Source organism: Arvicanthis niloticus, chromosome 9 (genome assembly GCF_011762505.2).
Source record: "Arvicanthis niloticus isolate mArvNil1 chromosome 9, mArvNil1.pat.X, whole genome shotgun sequence".
NCBI lineage: Eukaryota > Metazoa > Chordata > Mammalia > Rodentia > Muridae > Arvicanthis > Arvicanthis niloticus.
Window position 1 is genome coordinate 59696219 of NC_047666.1, and position 19936 is coordinate 59716154.

Sequence of the window (19936 nt, forward strand, 5' to 3'; positions counted from 1 at the left end):
AAAAGAAGCCAAGCTTGGAAAGACAAACATCGCATGTTTTCTCCCATATGTGGACTTTAGGGGGAATGAGTGCACATGAAAGAAAAAGGGGATCAGACCATGAGGTGGAAAGAGAAAGAAATGAGATTAGGAAGTGGATGTGAGAGAGGATAACAGAAGGCAAATATGATAAAAAAAAAAAACTAAATGCATTAAGGAAATCTCTAAATAAACATTTCTGAAGGGTGTGGAGAGATGGCTCATTGGTTAAGAGTACTGACTGTTCTTCCAGTGGTCCTGGATTTAATTCCCAGTAACCATATGGTGGCTCATGAGCATTTGTAATACAACCTGATGCCCTTTTCTTGTGTGTCTGAAGATGGCTACAGTATACTCCTATACATAAAATAAATATTTTTTATAAAAAGAAACACTACTGAAAACCGCAAATGGTGCCAATCACGTAAACAAAAGAAATAGCAAGTCAGTATGAAAAATCAAGTCTACCCATATGATTCTAATGCACACAGAGAAAAATTAGCAAAGAAGAAGCAGGAAACTTCTAGGAAGGAAATGTGTGGGACAATTCTATTGCATCTCAAACTATATCATGACGCAATCACTTGCCCTGTGGACTAGGTAACTGAAGAAGCACACTGCTCTGTGTAACAAATAGAAAGCAATAAACAGTTCTACTTGCAGGGATCTTGATATATGATGTAGGTAAGGTTTCAATTTAGTTCTAAAAAGCAAGTGTAAATGCATCAGTGTTGTAGGGACAGTTCTACACCCTTGACAGAAATAGTCAAGTTATGGCTTATATCATATTTTGCACCAAGAATAATTCCAAACATTTTAAATATTTAAAATATGGGGCAGGAAAAATTAAAATGCACTATGAGAAAATGTGGGAAACATGTTTTCTGTATTCTTTAATGTAAAAGGAATGGTTTGGATTATAAAATCTCAGAACTCACAAAGGAAATGACATGAAGTAGGCATGTAAAAATCAAAATGTCTTACAACTGAGGAAAAATTCTAACACATGCTAATTAGGAGAAGAGCAAAGATAAGATATGTTCAGCATCAGGTCAAATGACTTAGATAGATAGATAGATAGATAGATAGATAGATAGATAGAGATAGAGATAGAGATAGAGAGATAGAGAGATAGAGAGATAGATTGATAGATTGATAGATTGATAGATTGATAGATTGATAGATTGATAGATTGATAGATTGATAGATTGATAGATTGATAGATTGATAGATAGTTAGGTAGATAATAGGCAGGTAGGTAGGTAAGTAGATAAATGATAAACAGTTGATAGATAGATAGATAGATAGATAGATAGATAGATAGATAGATGTTTAGCCATGTGTAGCAGCAGAAGGGCATCACAAGTTCAAGTCCAGCCTGTACTATATGATGACAGCCTGTATACCATGATCATGTCAGTTTTTTGAAACCATGACTCACTGTCTCCCAGAATGGCCCTTAACGCAAGAGCTCAAGTAACTCTTAAGGCTCAACTGGAAGAGCAAGTTCACACCATTTGACCGGTCAGTCCACTAGGGAAAGTATCATTCACACAGAGTTGGCTTTCTTGTTTTGTTTTGTTTTTAAAGATAAAGGCTATGAACTATTGATTCTCGGAAATAGAAATACAAAAAGCTCTTCAGTGTGTGAAAAGATGCTATCATTCTTAACAAGACAGATGCAAGCTAAAACCACTTGAGAAAACAGTTTTTACTTCTTTAGCTAAAATAGTACAGTTGGTTAAATACTGCTATTATGAACTACAAGACCAGCCCTAGCAGTCCCAGTCAAGGAAGGGGAAGTAACATGGAGACCTACTCCTTACCTCTGAGCTACAGCCTATTGATAGATTCTGGGAGAAGGGGTATCACTGTTTCTTTATGTGGACCACCAGGCTCTAACAGATAGTTCCAAACACATAGTGGTACAGATGGCCCTACCAATTCTTTGTGGGTTACAAAGCAAACTTAACAAAATGAATGAACTGAGCACTGGGAAGGAGTCGGTTGATCAGGGGCCATGAGGAAAGGCAAGGAGTGAATGGCCAGTAAGCATCATAAACATGTGTGGATTTGTTTATAAACAAGTTTAATTAATAAAAATCCTAAAAACAAACAAAAACAACCTGCTGAAGGGCCTGAGAAATGAGTCAACCATTAAGAGGTATTAAGAGGTGGGACAATTCTTACAGAGAATATACATTCTGGTCAAAGTATTTCCATTAGGCAGCTCACAACAACGGTCTGTAACTCCAACTCAAGTAATCTGATGCCCTCTTCTGCCTTAAGCAGGTATTGCACAGAGGGAAAGGGAGAGGGAGAGAGAGAGAGAGAGAGAGAGAGAGAGAGAGAGAGAGAGAGAGAGAGAGAGAGAGAGAGAGAGAGAGAAGGGGGGCAGAAGCCCCATCCATTCTGGACACAGACCTTCTAGTGCTGCTACATTAGATTCACCCACCTTCAGTAAATCCTCTCTAGGCTATATAAGTAAGCCCAAACCCCCTCACTGGTTCCCAGGGGAAACTTGGTAGAATGGAACTTTGATTTTTCTTTGACCACATAGGAGAGGGAATTGGCGTTGCTTAATTCCTAAGGGGAATCTCACTTGAAACATATATGAGAGGGGTGGGGTGAAAATAAAATAAAATAAAATAAATGTTTTTAGGCTGGGTATAAAAACACAGACAGAAAATGAACTCTAGTTCATTGATGCTATGAGCTTGATTTTCAGAGAGAACAGCATAGTAAAATAAACAAGCAGTAAAAATACACAAAACTATATCTTCAGTAATTGAGTCATAAAAAGCCTCCATGTAAAGGCAAAGGAGGGCAGGGTCTAGGCCTAAACTGAGAGACAAACAGATTGATAAATCCATAAAATAACCTCAATCTACTCACATGAAAGAATTAGAAGGTGGCCAGACACAATGACACAGAATTATAATCCCACTTCCATGGGAGGCTGAAGTAGGACAATATCTTGATCCCATAAGACCAGCCTGGGGAATGTAGCTGGCATCCAATGCAAAGTGACAACACAAAGTGAAATAAGGCATGTTGGTAATTATGAACATAGAAAAATAATCTGATGAACTTCCAAGGAAGGAGGCAATGAAAGGCTCCAGATAAACTCATAGATGTAAACCATTTTACTCATTAACAACAAGGTTTTTTTTGTTGCTGCTGGTGGTGGTAGTGTTTTCTTTTATTTTGCTGTGGTTTGCTTTGCTTTGCTTTGCTTTGCTTTGCTTTGCTTTGCTTTGCTTTGCTTTGGCTTTTGTTTTGTTTTGTTTTGTTTTGCAGTATTTGAGTATTAAACCCAGGACCTCAAACACTGTCGCTGAGCTATATTAGCAGAACCTCCCCAAAGACTCCCTAACTGAAACCAGTGAGGTGCTGGCCACACGATGTCCCAGCCCCTCTCAAAAAAGGGACCAGAGTTTTCTAAAGGAAAGTCAAGGAATAAACAAATCTATAAATGAACGTAAACAACTGAATGGTCATATAGAGCCACTCAGTCATGGGGACACATTACGAGAATTCCATCATTGGCTAGCTTTTTTCATATTTTTACAAACACTATGAGCATAGCTTATGCAAATGCACATCCCATATAGTTCTCTATGGTCTCGCTAGTTATAACCGTTAACTCATTATGACAAGTATACAGATTAGTGAGATTTATTGCAATACATCCAATGATCATATCTACCCATGCTGTTTCTACTTCCTTCCTGTCTCTGTACCTGCACAGCCTCTCTATCAGGCTCTTAGACACTGTCTCATACTTTCAGCCCACCATGGATATCTCTTCATCTTCCACATACGAGAAGAAAAGCACCACACTTTGTCTTACTGCGCTCTCCACCTCCACCATGACCTTCCGTTTTACCCATCTTCCTGCAAGTCAGGGGATTTCTCATTCCTCTTTGTTGTTGGATAGCACTTGAGTGTGGGGTGCATGCATGTGTATGTGTGCATGCCTGCGTTTGTGTGCATTTGCCTGGGTGCATGCATGTGCATCATATTTGCTTTATTTATGTGTGATGGCACGCACCCAGGCAGACTGCTTATCTTGGCTGTTACTCACAGTGCAACAATATGTACTGAAGAGATGGCTCAGCAATTAAGAGCAATTGTTCCTCTTGCAAAGGAGTCACATTCAATTGCCAAAACCCACATGGAGGTTCAGAACCATCATTAACTCTAATTCAAGGGAATCAAAGACCTTCTTTGTGCCTCTCTGTTGGCACCAAGCATACACATGGTACAATATATATGTTCAGGTAAAACACTCATATACATGAAAATAAAGAAATCTTAAATGAAAAACGAGTGTAAAATAAACGTGGATGTGAAGTAGTCTGGTATGATGACCTCATTCCATTCATATATATGTATGTAAGTGTGTGTATACATGTGTGTGTGTCTGTGTGTCTGTGTGAATACACACACACACACACACACACACACACACACACACACACACACACACACAGAAGTGGGAGACCTAGACCGTCTGTGGACAGGAAGTAGCTATTTTGAACTCTGTGGTGCCAGTCATACAGAACCTGAAGCAGACTCCAATAAATACTTCACCATGCCAGAAAAAAAAAACTGAAAAAGGCATGTGGTAAGATGTTCAAAGACACTGATACTGGGAGTCATAAAGTAATTGCTGGGAAAATATTGACTGAAAGAAGCTGGAGGTGAAACAGAGACAATAACAAAAGAAATCACTGTGTTGGGTCCACATAGTATAGCCAAATAGTATGGATTCCATCTAAAGGATACTAGTTTGGACCAGATAATTAAGTAGATTAATGGAGGCTCTGTCCTGGATCTCTAGGTCATATCACTACTATATAAAGAAAAATACCTCCTGGGAGAATTTGTGCTGAAGGGAATATTTAGTTTCTCTCTCAGAATGAATGGGACCCAGACATTTGATGTTAATAACCAAGAAAAGCAGGATTTCATCCAGCACTTCTCTCAGATTGTCAAGGTGCTGACTGAGGTTGAGCTAGGACACCCAGAGACACAGGATGCTATTACTAAGCTTGGGACTTCTTAGAGTACAATGTTACAGGAGGAAAGTACAATCCGGGTTTGACTGTGGTACAAGCCATTCAGGAGCTTGTGGAGCCGAAGAAACAGGATGCTGAGAATCTTCAGGGAACGCTGACCGTGGGCTAGTGTGTAGAAAGACTCCAGGCTTTCTTCTTCATATCAGATTACATCATGGACACTTTCCTATCTCACCAAGAGCAGATCTGCTGGTATCAGAAGCCAAGCATAGGCTTGGATGCCATCAACAATATTCTACTTCTGGAAGCCTCCATCTACTGCCTGCTAAAGTTCTACTGCAGAGAACAGCCCTACTATCAGACCCTGCTGAGCTCTTTCTGCAGAGATCCTATCAGACTGAGATCGGGCAGACTCTGGACCTCATCAAAGCAACCCAGGACCCTGTGGATCTCGGTAGATACACTGAAAGGAGGTGCAATTCTATTGTCAAGGACAAGATAGCTTTCTGCTTTTTCTACCTGCCAATCACAGCTGTCATAGACATGGCATTGATGGGGAGAAGGAACATGCCAAAGCCCTGAAGATCCTGTTGCAGAAAGGCAAGTTCTTTCTGGTCCAGAATGACTATCTTGATCTCTTTGGAGACTGCAGTGTGACCAGAAAGGTCAGCACTGACATCCAGCACAACAAATCTAGCTGGCTGTTGGTTCAGTGTTTGCTATGTGTCACTCCTCTACAGCGCTAGATCTTAGAGAATTATGGACAGAAGGACCCAGAAAAAGTGGCCCAGGTGAAAGCACTTTATGAGGCACTGGATCTGCAGACTATGTTTTTCAAGTTTAAGGAAGACAGTTACAACCACCTCAAGAATCTCATAGACCAGTGCTCTATGTCCCTGCCCCCATCCATCTTCTTGGAACTAGCAAACAAGATCAACAAGCAAAGAAAGTGACAGCAAAATTATAGAGGCTGGGAAGGAGAGATCACAATAAATTATTGTTCAACAAAAGTAGAGAGACAGACAGACAGGCTGGCTGACAGAGAGAGAGAGAGAGAGAGAGAGAGAGAGAGAGAGAGAGAGAGAGAGAGAGAGAGACAGACAACATAATTACCTACCTTTACAAAAGAAAATCCACAGTTATTAAAGGGACCAGTGTTCTTCTATCTCAACACAGATGTGCATCTGGATAATTTGGGAATGGATGACTAGTTGACAGATACCTAGATAGAAAGGAACACTTTCTTGGGCACATTTTTCTGAGTGATGCCCAAAGGTTCTTAAGACCAGAAAGCAGACACAACAGCTAGTCCCTATAGAACTAGCAATGGGTAGCCTTATTCTGAGATGTGTGCCATGAAATGTTTATTTTCATTACCAACTGGATCTTTAAAATCTTGTAAAAGAATTCCAAAGAAATCTCAAAAATGGAATGGCAATGTCAGTCACTAGATCTGAAAAAGAAAAGAAAAATATTCCAATAAGGCCTTTCTCTTGAGGTTTATTGGTAGTAGATTATCCCATTATAAGTGAAGGAGAAGAGGCAGGCATACAACATCCATGGAGAGCTAAGAGAATCTAACTGTCTGGTGTAAGAGGCATGTCTCTTGGATCTGCTATACCATGGAAGTACCAAAGAGGACCCATGCCCCTCCCATAGCCATCAGTGCCTATCCAGGGAAACATGTAGTCTTAACTCTGACACAGTCAAATGAAGTCTATCAGTTAGAGTGGGACTTGTGTCACTGTGCATGCACCACCATGCAGGAGAGAGGCAGTGTAGTACTGAGTTCCACACTACCATGGGCTTCATCAGCAAGACATTCTCAAAAAAAATTTTTAAAGGTAATATTGTATTCAAGGGGGGTGAGGTAAAGAAACTGTGACATGACCGATACATCATTAGAGGAAGGTTTGCATTGTGAATAAGAGAGAAAATATCCAGAGGCATCTGGAAGAATCCAGGCAGGCAGAATGAAAATCAAACTGGGCATGGGCAGAGCTGTGGAAGCAGCAGAGCAGGAGAGAGCACAGTGGGGAAGGAGAATAGAGTTAGACAGATAGCAAGAGGTAGAGAATAGAGCACAGTGAAAAAGTATGAGTGTGCAAGAGAGCAATAAGGAGGCTAGCGAGAGAGTGAATAGTCAGAGAGGCGAGTAACTGAGGTACCGGAGCCTGCGAGTTGGAGGGAGGTTAGAGGAGGAGTTGAGAATGGTTAGGATGCTTGAATATAGACTTTGAAAAGTTTTACTGGCCCTTGAGATACCACGGGAGCCTGGAGGCCAGTGTGGGCTGGGCTTTGATACACTGACAGGCACCATGGGTAGATATGAATTGCAGAGCCATATGTCTGATCTGCCAGAGGTAAGGGACAGGACTCCTCTGGGGGACAGAAAATCTGCTTCACAAGTTCCTGCAGGATGCTGGCTTTTATCTGTGCACCAGAAATCCTTCTGTAGTCCAGCTTGAGCATAGTTCTGGTTATATGAACTGCCTGAGACCTGACAAATATAAAATCTCACAATAAGGCAAACACAAATAAAATTTAAAAGAATGAAAATTGTGAGAAATACAAGTAAACAGATAAGATTTTCTTCCAGCAAAGGTTCCTCAAAGAGCAGATGGAGGGTGGGTGATTTTGGGCTCTGATAATTGAAAGTTTGCTCTGGGTCTCCTGGGTAGTGTGCTGCAAAGGCAATGAGTCATTCATGAACTTTGCACACCAAGTTCTTTCGGCTGTGGAGCCCACGGGGCACTACAGGAGTGACCAGGCAGCAGCTAGGTTTCAGACCTGGACAGGAGAGCAGAGAACAGGTCAATCCAGACACTTAATCCCTCCAGAGCTTCTTAGAAAAGTGGGGAGGTACAGGGTCTTCTAGATGCCACTGAAAAGAGCAATTGAATCCCAATGATCCCTAAAGAAGGGCAGGATTCTCTTCAGTGTTGCCCCATAAAACCACAGGCAAGTGCTCTCAAATCCTACCTCCATGTCATGCCTTCCAGCTCCACCAGAGGGCATGCTCACTCCCCACTGGTTTCTGGGAGCAGTGTCCTCAGCTTCCATTGCCAATACACCCTCTGAAGATTTTTGTCCAAGTCAACACTCAGGTCAAGGCTGACTCATAAAGACTCAGTGATTGTCCACAGATACCCAAAGATGGAAACACGATGAGATCTGACAAAAGAGTATTGAGGACTCAGACAGGAAATATCCTGGCTATGGTGTTCACAAACAGAGACTAAAATATGCATAAATATGAATGAAATAAGGGACTGGCTCAGGTTAAGAACACTTATGACCCTTACAAACACGTATGACCCTGGATTCAGTCCCAGCACCTACATGTTTGCTCACAGTCATCTGTAACTCCAATTCCAGGGTAGCTGATGGCCTCTTTTGTTCACATAGGCCACCAAGAACTGCATGTAGTACAAATTTGTAATTCGGAGCACACAGAAAAATGGAAATCAACAAGTCTTTGAGAAGATAAAGTAAAATAAAGTAAATCCAAACTCAACTCTTTAGTCAACAATATTGATGGAATTTTTAAAAAGAAGTTGAGTATAAGAATTTGTGCAGAAAAATTTTGAAAAAAACTGAATGTCAATTTGTTGCAAAAACTCTCAACAAGCTAGAACTAGACATTCACAACAACACAAATATCCTAAGGCAATATCATATTTAATGAGAGAAATTAGGTGCTTTCTCCCCAAGACTGAGAACAGACAAACATCTTTTTCTCCACTCATACTCAATCTCCCATTAGAAGACTTAGGTAGGTAGCAAGGTAGGAAGAGAAGAGAAGGCATGCACTTTGGGAAGGTAAAGAGTTCTCCTCAGATAGCAAGCTCATGTATGTTGACAGTCTCCTGGATTTAACAGAGATGTTTTTGGAACAGCTAAGTGATTGGATAAGGTTGTGGAATATATGACCAATATTTAAAAACCCATATATATATATATATATATATATATATATATATATATATATATATATGATCTAAAACTAGTTTTTATTAAGAAATATTCCATTTTTTGGACCATATTACTATATTCCAAAAATTAGATAAATATGGTACAATAAGTAAGGTATTGTGTACAGCAAATACAAAATTATTGTGACTAAAGTGAAGAAAAGTCTGAATAAATAGAAAGTTAATAAATAAAAAAACTAGAATTAACTGAGATATTTAGATCGGTCATAAGGGCTGAGTCTGTGTGAATGGATCAATGCTGGGGAAAGTTCAGTCTTAGATGTAATGTTGTCTAGATGCAATGTTGTCTTAAGCGATTAGCTCAAATACTGGGCCCCACTGAAAGGCTATTTGAAGACAGAGGGTAGCAGGCAGCTGTCTACCAAGGCTCAGCTCTTGTGTGTGGCAGGTGCTCTTAGGCAGTTACACCCTCCTAAAGAGAGGGAATGTTCTGAGCACACTATGTCCTGAATAAAAAACAGCATTTGTGTCTTTCCACAATATCAGAACCTACTGAATAACAAATTTCCAAGGTGTGGAGGTGTCAAAGGCAGGAAATGGCTAGACATCTCTAATTTTCTTGTTAACCTCTGCTGTGGTGAGCAGCTTTGGCTAATTATACAATTTTAATTAGGAATATTAGCACTCAATCACATATTACAGAGTGAATCTATCATCTTTCTTCCATCTTTCTTCCTTTCCTCCTTCCTTCCTCTCTCTCTCTCTCTTTCTTTCTTTCTTTCTTTCTTTCTTTCTTTCTTTCTTTCTTTCTTTCTTTCTTTCTTTTATCATTTCTGCTTCCTTGCCTGCTAGCTCTCCATAGGTTTTACAATCTCTTTCAGTGCACAAGAGGACACAGAAGCCTTGAGATTTCAGAAGCAGGATAAAAATGCAAATGAGTCTGCAGTGACAACAGAAGAGACAGAAGCTGCAGGGAAGCTGAACACACATCCTGGGTCTGAGATCAGAGCTACAGAATTGAGTTCACAGAAGTAAAAACAAGTTCCCGGACTAGGTAGATAGACAGCAGGTCTTACAAACAGGTATACAGGCAGACAACAGTAGATTAGGCCTTGTCAATGGCAGGGACTAAACCAAAATGAAGCCCTAGGAAAGTCAGGAGTTCTCCATCTGTCCATCCCTAAAACATACCCTGGAAGACAAGGTGAAAGCTTTGCAGAGTATCTCCTAGGGGACAATTCTACAATCTTCCTGCACTTTAGACAGCTTTGTCTTTGTGCAAGAAGAGAGGCAGATCAGGCCTGATTCTTTGGATGAAAATCCATATGACAGAATGAACAGAATGTAGCAGAAAAAACTATGGCTCCAGCTGTATATGTAGGTGAGGATGGCTTTGTCAGGCATTGATCTGAGAGGAGGCCCTTCATGAAGGCTGGAGGCCCCAGTGTGGGGGAATTCAAGGACGGTGAGGTGGGAGTGGGTGGGGGCACATCCTCATAGAAACAGGAGGAGGGGGGATGGGATAGGAGAAATGGGGAAAGGAGATAACATCTGAAATGAAATAAAATATCCAATTAAAAAAAGAAAGAAAATGTAAACTGAATAAACCCTTTCTTTCCTTCCCCCCACCAATTTAAAAGAGTAAAAGGCTTTTTTTTACATATGGTATGCCCTGTGCTCTCTGATGTTGGCACCCTTTGTTCTCTTAGCAGCATCATTTGAGAAGTTAGGAAGCTTTAGGATGTGAGCCTGGCTGGAGGCAGAATGGGTCCTTAGGAGATCTGGGAGATTGTCGGTGCAGTGAAACCAGTTGCCTCAGACCCTTCTGCCTGTGGAAGCAGCTGAGCCCACCACCATGCTTTTCCTAGACCTTGAAAGCCTGTACAGGATGATTTTGTGTGTCAGCTTGACACAAGTTAGAGGCATCAGTGAGGAAGGAGCCTCAGTTGAGAAAATGCCTTTATGAGATCTAGTTGGTGGGCATTTTCTCAATTAGTGATCAGTGGGGCAGAGCCCAGGCCATTGTGGGTGTGCCATCCCTGATGTGGTAGTCCTGGGTTCTACAAGAAAGCAGGATGAGCAAGCCATGGGAAGCAAGCCAGTAAGGAGCACCTCCCACCCCTCCATGGCCTCTGCATCAGCCCCTGCCTCCAGATTCCAACCATGCTTGAGTTCCTGTCCTGACTTCCCCCAATAGTGATCTATAATCTGGAAGTGTAAGCCCAATAAACCCTTTCTTTCCGAACTTGCTTTTTGGTCATGGTGTTTTGTAACAGAACTAGAAACTCTGACTAAGACAAAGTCTGAGCCAAAATAATCTCCATCTCTCTTGAAAAGAACTTGAAAATGATAATGGGTTTTTTTTTTTTTTTTTTTGTGAGCTGCAATTGGCACATGTATCTCATGATCTCACAATCTGCTATTGTGAGAAGTGATAGTGGCCACCCACAGAAGGCACAGCTGGAACTGGAGCTTGTGCGCATGCTGCAGAAGGGCAGTTGATTGGCTGCAGAGCAGTTGGACTCAGACTTTGAGTCTCATAGAATTTTGTTTTATATTGTCCTTCTTTAGAATTGAACAACTGTGGTCCCCACTCACATGAACATAATGAGTTTGTTTCCTGTTGATTTAAGGGTTTTTTGTTTGTTTGTTTGTTTTGTTTTTTGTACCTGGATTTTGAGTTACTGTTTATTGTTTTGGGTTTAGTTTGTGCTTTTGCTTCAGGTGTTTTTTTAAATTATTATCATCACCTATTTTCTATTGTTTTGTCTTCAGTTATCTTTGACATTTTGGATGTTGACTTATTTCTTTACAGTAAAGCTCTTGTTATCTACCAAAAATATTAGCTGTAAAAAATAAGGACTTCGATTATGCCTTGCACTTGGATCATAACTACCAGCTTGTTACTTCCCCAACCCCACCTGACCACATGCCTTTCCCTGCAGTAATAAACACCCCTAACATGTTGGGAATTTACCCCTACCACCCTGCCACTTAGGAGACAAAACATACCCTGGGGGATCATGAGAAACAGCACAATTCCTTATGGCATCACATTGTCATGGACCTCCTACCTTCTTTTTGATGCCTGTAACTTAGAGGTTAAGAAAAAGGAAGTAGGTTTCATGCCTCTAGGTAGAGAATAGGAAGTCTGCAGTAGTTAAGTCATTGGAGAATTTGAGGGCTGAGCCAACATGATCTCTGCCTCTCTTGAAAAGAACTAGAGAAACGGGCCTTAAAGAAGCCTGTGTGTTTACTTTTGAACTACCTCTCAAATCCAAGTCAGCACAGAGCTCACCGTTTTTGTTGCTGCTGCTCTTATTAAGGTCAAAATGTCCTTCTTAAGGTTTGAATGTGAGAGGTCACACCACCTCCTGTCTCTGAATTGCTTGTCTCTTGCAGGGATGCGTTCAAAGAAGTTACTAAACACCAGGACATTGGAACCGAGCAGGAGGAATTGGGTCATTAGAGGCAATGGGACTTGCCAATTCAATGTCAGCAGCTGATACAGACCCATCTTTCCAGGTCTCCAGCTATGCCTTCCCTGTTTTCTGAGAGCTTTAGTCAAAGTAATACCTGTGTACTGTATGTTACTTCTTAAGATGATTATTGGCACATTTCCTGCAATGACCTCATTGGCACCATTGAGAGGAAGGGTAGATCTCTTGCACTGAATGCCTGAAAGGGGGAAGGGGAAGATGGATTTTGTCCTCACACTATAGAGAACCTGTTATTTGGTTGGTTGCAGAAAGGCTGGACTCAAACATTGGTTCCTCTAGACTTTGATATTATTGATCTCTTGTAAACAGACATTGTTGATCTGATTGACATCCAAAAAGTAAGTTTGTATCCTGGTTTGCTGGTTTTGATTTATATCTCTTAATTGTTTTCTAGATAAATTTGTGGTTTTCATTGAGTTTTTTTGTTTTATAGACCCATAAATTTGTTCTTAAATAAGCATTATTCTTTGACATTTTTCAGTTTACTTCTTCTGATTTTAAATGCTTCATTAGTGTGAATAAGAAATAGACAATAAGAAATCTCATCACAGTATACACTTGAATGCATTCCCTATACTGTTATATCCCTAAGCTTTGGTGAGATTAGTTTGCCTTTCCTGATAACTATCTAGCCATGATCCTTCCTTGAAAAAACAAAAACATGCCAGCTGGACCCTAGCATTGGTCCTAATAAACTTTGGCTTTTCTAATCTCTTGGACCTTGATATAGGCAGGATTCCTCTTTGTTGGTTTGGTTTTTGTGTTCTGTTTTTATTCTTTTGAATCACACAATTCTTTTGCTTGAAGCACTGATTTCTACTTGTGTGGTACATTTTCTTAATTGTTTCTTTTTCAACAGTTTGTATCTGCTGTGTTTTCCTTTGGTTTCACTTTCTTATTTAAAATCTTACCTGTAAAGTGAAGAATTTTCTGTCACACTTCTATACATTTACACAGTGAGCTTGGCTCATTATCTGCCCTGTTGCATTGCTGCAGGCCCTGACATGGGCCTGAAAGCCTCTCCTGTTTGTTAAGGTTCCAGCTACACATCACTGGCTCTAGTTAGACTCAACTTATCTCTGGAACTGGCATGTTGCAGACAAGCTACCCTAAGTCCATTTACATTCCAGAAAATGCAAAATTTCATTCTTCATGTCTGAGCATGGACCTATTCCCTTGACCTCCTTATATGCTTGCTGTTGACCACTTTGTGTGTGGAATTCTTCTAGGATTCCATATTGAACTAACTATACATGAACATGAAATACCAACTCTAAAAGTTATCTGAACTACAAAGTCATTTCATAACAACTGGATATGTGAATACTCAAGGATATTGGCAAGTGTATGTATGTGTATGTGTGTGCACTTGTGTGTGCATGTGCTGTTATGGTTCTGACACCAGAGTAATACTGGCTTACTAGGATGTTTAGACTGATCTTTCCTTATTCCTTTGGTGATTGATCATTCTTCATGGCACTTTACAGCTAGTAGGTAAGATCCATCAATCTGTTGGTTTATTCTCTCTTTGTTAGGGGAGAGTATATCACCTCTTTCCATCTTGTCCCTATATTGATCTCTTCAAATGTTTTGTATCGTCCTGAATTTACCATCTTGCCCAAGGGTTAGCAGTGGGAAGGCAGCAGGTGGTTCATATTTGATAACCTCCTATCAATTTCGGTGTCTGTTTTGTGAAGTGAGAAATATCTTTCTTTCAGGATTGTCACCATTCTAGAGTATAAGTTTGTCTCATAGCCCTCAGGGTTCCAATGGATTCTAATTTGTCCCTTCTGTGTCTTTCATTTTAATAATTTGTTTCTTCTGAGTGATTAATGCCAAGGGTTCATCAGATTTGTTTGTCCTATCAAATTTCCAGGTCTTTGATTCTTTGATATTTGTTTCATCTTATATGTATCTGCTTATTTCCAGCTCTGATCTTTCTTACGCTTTGCATAAAGCTTTGTGATTTGGGTTGGTTTTTGTTGTTGTTTTAAATCTCTGAACAAAAGATGCAACATTAGGATGCTTGAGATATCTGTGATTTTCATGATATAGAAACTGATAGCCATAAACTTGTCTCAAAGTCCTGCTTTTGGAATTTTTTTTTTTGCATTTTTTCTAGCATCTTATAGTAGTGTCTTTCCCACCTATGGGGTGGAAAAATTAGAGATGTAATTTCCATGCATGGATCTCTGTGATACAAATTTGTCACCAGCATTCAGAGAAAGACATTTCAGGTGATTCATTTCCACTATTGTGGATGTTATGTGTTTCTTGAGTTGCACACTAATGTAACTGGACATAGAAATAGGCTTACTGATGTCCTGGAAATTTTTTAAAAAAGATATTTTCTACCAGAAAAAAAGTAGTGTTTACATCCGTGAGGTAATAGGGCATCTTCAAAGGGTCCATTCAAGCAAGGACCTTGCATATCCTCTAACTCTTACTCCTTCCCTTATTGGGCAGATGGAATAAGCCTTCTTTGTCCACATTCATGACATCTGAGGACAACAAAGGACAGGAGGTAAATGAAGAAAAATGTAGCAAGGCCTTCTCTATGTCCTGATCACCTGATTTATCCAACACACTAGATACTAGCTTGCCTTGCAATTCTGACCTAGAGGGGAATCTTGTGGGTGTATATGACATGTATCTCATCTGGTGACATATCGAAAGACCCCTCTCCTACCTGGAGGACACCACTTCATGTTCCCACTTTGACTGACTTGTGGGCTACTGAAGAATGGCATCCAGTGTGATGCTCAACTATGGGGCATGAAGTGAAGGACATCCCTGTAAATGACTTAGGAAAATACACATAAGGGGAGCTCAGAAAAAATTAAAGGAGCTTGGATAAAGTAAGAGAACTTAGAAAAAATTAAAGTCACAAAGTAAGGTGAAGGGAGAAAATATGAGAAGTGGAAAAAGTTGTATTAGAGTGTGTGTGTGTGTGTGTGTGTGTGTGTGTGTGTGTGTGTGTATGTCCATGCCTGTATTTAAGTTCTTAATATGTTCCACCAACGTAGGGCAACAGCAATTACACACTTGTTTTCTAGAGGTTTGTCCTTGGGTTTTCTGAGGAAGGCACAGTACCTTTAGAAACCAGGAAGAAAGTTGGAGAAAGACTTCAAATTTTCTATGATTTGTATGGAATAGGTAAAAGGGCCTGTAGATACATTTAGTCTTTGGATCCTGATCTAGGAGAGGATGGGTTCATTGAAGTAACCCTCTCTCCTGTCCAGGGGAAAAAGAAGAAAGAAAATGAAAGTGAGCATCCCTGAAGCAGCAGCAGGAGCTCACTCCCACCCCTCCCTTCTTGGCCAGCTGAGGAGGCAGAGATGCTGTGCTCTGCATAGGTGAGCTATGATCCAGCAGGTTCATGTCTAAGTAAATGGTTATGAAAATTGTTTGAGACTGATAAATGCAAGCAGAAATAAAAAATGTTTCAGATGAAAGATGTTTCAAAGTTGGTAAATGCAAGTAAAGATATTGAAAGTTGGTAATTGCAGGTTACAATGTATAAAGTTGGTAAATGCAAGTAAAAATATTGAAAGTTGGCAATTGCAGGGTAGGGTGTATAAAGTTTGTAAATGGAAGTTATAAATGTTGGAGGGTCTAAGAAGGTGTTTTAATATATATGCAAATTACAGAGATGTGAGAAATGAGATAAAAATGAAAAATGTTTGATATTTCCTCCATATGCTATTTGTATGTCAAAGTTGAGAATTTTAACATTGATCAAAGGAGTTTGGATAAACTAATGGAACACTGACAGTTTACAATTCAGTCACAAGTTTAAGACTTTAATTTCCCTTTGGTTGTCTCCTGAATATAAACTTAAAGATGCTTCTCATTGTGCTAAAAACATCTTTGTTCCATCTGTGTATCTAGCCCTCTGTATTGAGGAAACCATGTCCTCTGCCTTTAACCCAAATCTATAGCTTTTACTAGGTCTCAAATGCAAGACTCTACTCGTGTTGTCTAACAGACCCCTGTTAAATGTATTTCTAAACTATGGATCCAATACAATGGTGAATACTAATGTATATCCTTTTGTAAACTGAAATTCACATAAGCTTCTGGGAATCAAGAAATCTAAGACTTGGATCTGCCTGTCACAGATCAAATAAACTCTAGATAAGTACACCTGACTGTTCTGATCCAACCCAGCATGTGACCACAGATATAATTCATATAAACTAACATAATAATACAAGTTGGAAATTATATACATTGTACTATGTATATAATAACTACATGCAGTTTCACATATATATGTACATATGTAAATCATCTACAGTAAATATAAATTATACTAGTTAAATTATGTATACACATTTAATATATATCATATATGTTACTATATTGTATACAGAAAATATAAATTATTTGAATTAAATACTAATTATATACTGTAAATGAAAATTATATGCATTAAATATAATTCATATATGTTAAAATATAAATTAAGTATGAGTTAAATCTATATGTTATAATCTATATAATATATATAATTTTACATGTCCTCAAGGACAAGGAATAATAGATCATGCCCATGGAGCTCTAAACATCAGTTCTGAATAAATAAAAAAGAAGAAGTTGTATACTTCTTCACTACAAAATTTTATTTAAAATTTTTTGACCTTGCTGAATCTCTATGGCACCTTACAACTTGGCATACTTATTGCCAGGTGAAATAGAAGGATCCACTTACTGGCACACAGCGTAGTCCTGATCCAGTGTTAATATGTGCAAGTGGGCATGTTTGTGTTTCTTTACAGTGTACTGGAGGAGTAGTGGCTGCCAGAGTGATTAGTGAGACATGCTGATACTGGGACAAAGAATGATATTGACCTTGATCTTGCTGAGTGCCCTGATGATGGCAACAAGGGAGACGTATTGGTTGTACTTTTCTGACCCACCTTTGCTGCATCCTTCTGTATGGTCAAGACCAGAAGTACTTGTGATCTCTAATAATACTTGGCTGTTAGGATTTTCTTGGTGTGAGAATAAAATGTATTTCAAATTAGTAAATTATATTGCTGTAAATCAGGGTCTACCTATTTTTTACTAGAAATAGGACCAGTGCTGGATATGATTCTGTGGCCCCTAAGTCTTAGAAGAAGAATATCTCTAAGACTGTAGTGCCAAGCATTAAGATGGGAATACCTATATCTCAGACTGGACAAGCCACCTTGCCTCAGATATTCAGACATTGCAGGACAGAAAAGACATAGACTGTGGACCTGCCTTTGAAAAAATCAATCAAATGGAGAAGTTGATATTGTGACCCTCCTCTATCCTTTAATGTGTTCAGTTATTCTGATTTAATCATAGATTGGTCTGGAAATCAATACAATATTGGACAAAAGAAAATGACAGTGGTCATTTGGAGGGCTGGTTCAGGACAATTTCAGAGACAGCTGCCTTGTATGATATTATCTTTGCTGTGGATAAAAATAGATTTAGATACACATTTGGAAGAATGGATTGATACTCTTAATCCTATTCAGATTACTGTAAAGAGATTCAGAATTTAAGGGTAAGGAGCTATCTTGAGTGTCATGCCAAATACCAATGCATTCATGTTAGTTCTACAATTTACAGTGGTAGTCATTATAAGTAGGAAGAAGTTTAATGACATTTGCAGAGTGTTTGGCATAATTCTAACACCTCTCGGGATGCTTTAACTACACATAAAGAGCTTATGAATTTCAGGAATGCTGCTCTGCTGAGCATTGATGCAGTAGATACTGCAGATAAAATTACCCATGGCCTGAGGTCAATATTTCTATTTTGGTCAAGCTTCAAAAATGGCATATATAGCTTGATCATGGTAGCCATTTTTGTCCTGGGAATACTTTTATTCCTGCCCATTGTGTTAAAGCTTTTCTTTAACAACATCAACATGTTGGCAGCCAAGTAAATGGCTTGAACCTGAAAATAGATCTCCACACAGAGTTATTAGATTAACAGCCTGGCAAGCCAAGGATGGGTAAGATTGTGCACAGAGCCTTACCAATCTAAGACAGAAATACATTGCCTTTGATAATGCATATTCCATGATGGGTAAGGAAGGCATTCTTGTCAGGATGACCTAAAACAAGCTCTGTCTTGTTAATGAAATTTAAAAAGGGGAGAGGCAGAAAGCCTTTGGGGCTGCTTGGTAAGACTCTGACATGGGCCAAGGACAATAAAATGGGCTGCTTGACAGGAATATGACATTGGCTAAGGACAAGGAAGCAGGCTTTTGCAGGTATCAGATATTAGGCTGGAACAAAGAAATAATTTCAGGTCAGAATCTAAATCTTAGGCTAGAACAGAGAAGCAATTTCAGGCAGGAATCTAAATATTAGGCTAGAACAAAAAGGTAATTTCAGACAGGATTCTAAATTTTAGGCTAGAACAAGGAAGTAGGCTTCAGACACAAAAATGACCTTGCACTAGGACAGTAGATCTTGATAAACCCATAGAAACAAATTGTTCATGTAATTTGGTTTAATGCCTTGCATTTTCTTCGAATATTTGTGTTTATTATCTTGCTTGTTCCTTGACTATTTGCATCTATGATATTGCTAGACCCTCAACCTAGAACTGACTTTAATATTTGCATGTAATTAAAATGGTATAAAAGCATAAAGGAGGAAGGAGGATGGGATAGGGGGTTCTAGGGAGGGGAAATAAGGAAAGGGGATGACATCTGTATTGTAAATAAATAAAATAACCAATAAAAAATGGTACAGTTTTTGGGGTTAAGGTAAATATAACATACTGTGTTACCATACCTACTTTTATATTATCATTGAATTTATTTATTTATTTATTTATTTATTTATTTATTTTTACATTCCATATTTTTTCACACCCCCATCTACACTTCAACTGTTCCAGTCCCATACCTTATCACATCCTGTCTCCACGAGGATGTCCCCACCAACTACCCACCACCAAACCAGACCTGTAAACTCCCTGGGGCCTCCAGAATCTAGAGAGTTAGGTACATTTTCTCTGATTGAACCCAGACCTGGAAGTCCTCTGCTGTACGTGTGTTGGGGACCTCATATCAGCTGGTGTGTGCTACCTGGTTGGTGTTCCAATGTTTGAGAGATCTCATGTGTCCAGGTTAATTGAGACTGCTGGTCCTCCTATGGGGTTGACCTCCTCCTCAGCTTCTGCCAGCCTTTCCCTAATTCAACCACAGAGGTCAGCACCTTTTGTCCATTGTTGGGTGCAAATATCTGCATCTGACTCTTTCAGCTGCCTGCTGGATATTCCAGAGAGTAGCCATGATAGGTTCATTTTTTGAGCATTCTATAGCCTCAGTAATAGTGTCAGGACTTGGGACCTCCCTTTGAGCTGGATCGCACTTTGGGCCTGTTGCTGAACCTTCTTTTCCTCAGGCTTCTCTCCATTTCCATCCCTGAAGATCCTTCAGACAGCAGCAAATATGGGTCAGAGT

At 39.5% G+C, this 19936-nt stretch overlaps 1 long non-coding RNA gene and 1 pseudogene across 1 annotated transcript; both read left to right on the forward strand.

Moving 5' to 3' along the window:
• Positions 1 to 4930: 4930 nt before the first annotated feature.
• Positions 4931 to 5995, forward strand: LOC117715641 (farnesyl pyrophosphate synthase pseudogene; annotated as a pseudogene).
• Positions 5996 to 12729: 6734 nt separating this feature from the next.
• On the forward strand, positions 12730 to 19261 carry LOC143443632 (uncharacterized). Its single transcript, XR_013112769.1, has 3 exons — positions 12730 to 12815; positions 15720 to 15833; positions 17259 to 19261. It is a non-coding gene; the product is annotated as an uncharacterized LOC143443632 (long non-coding RNA).
• The last annotated feature ends 675 nt before the right edge of the window (positions 19262 to 19936 follow it).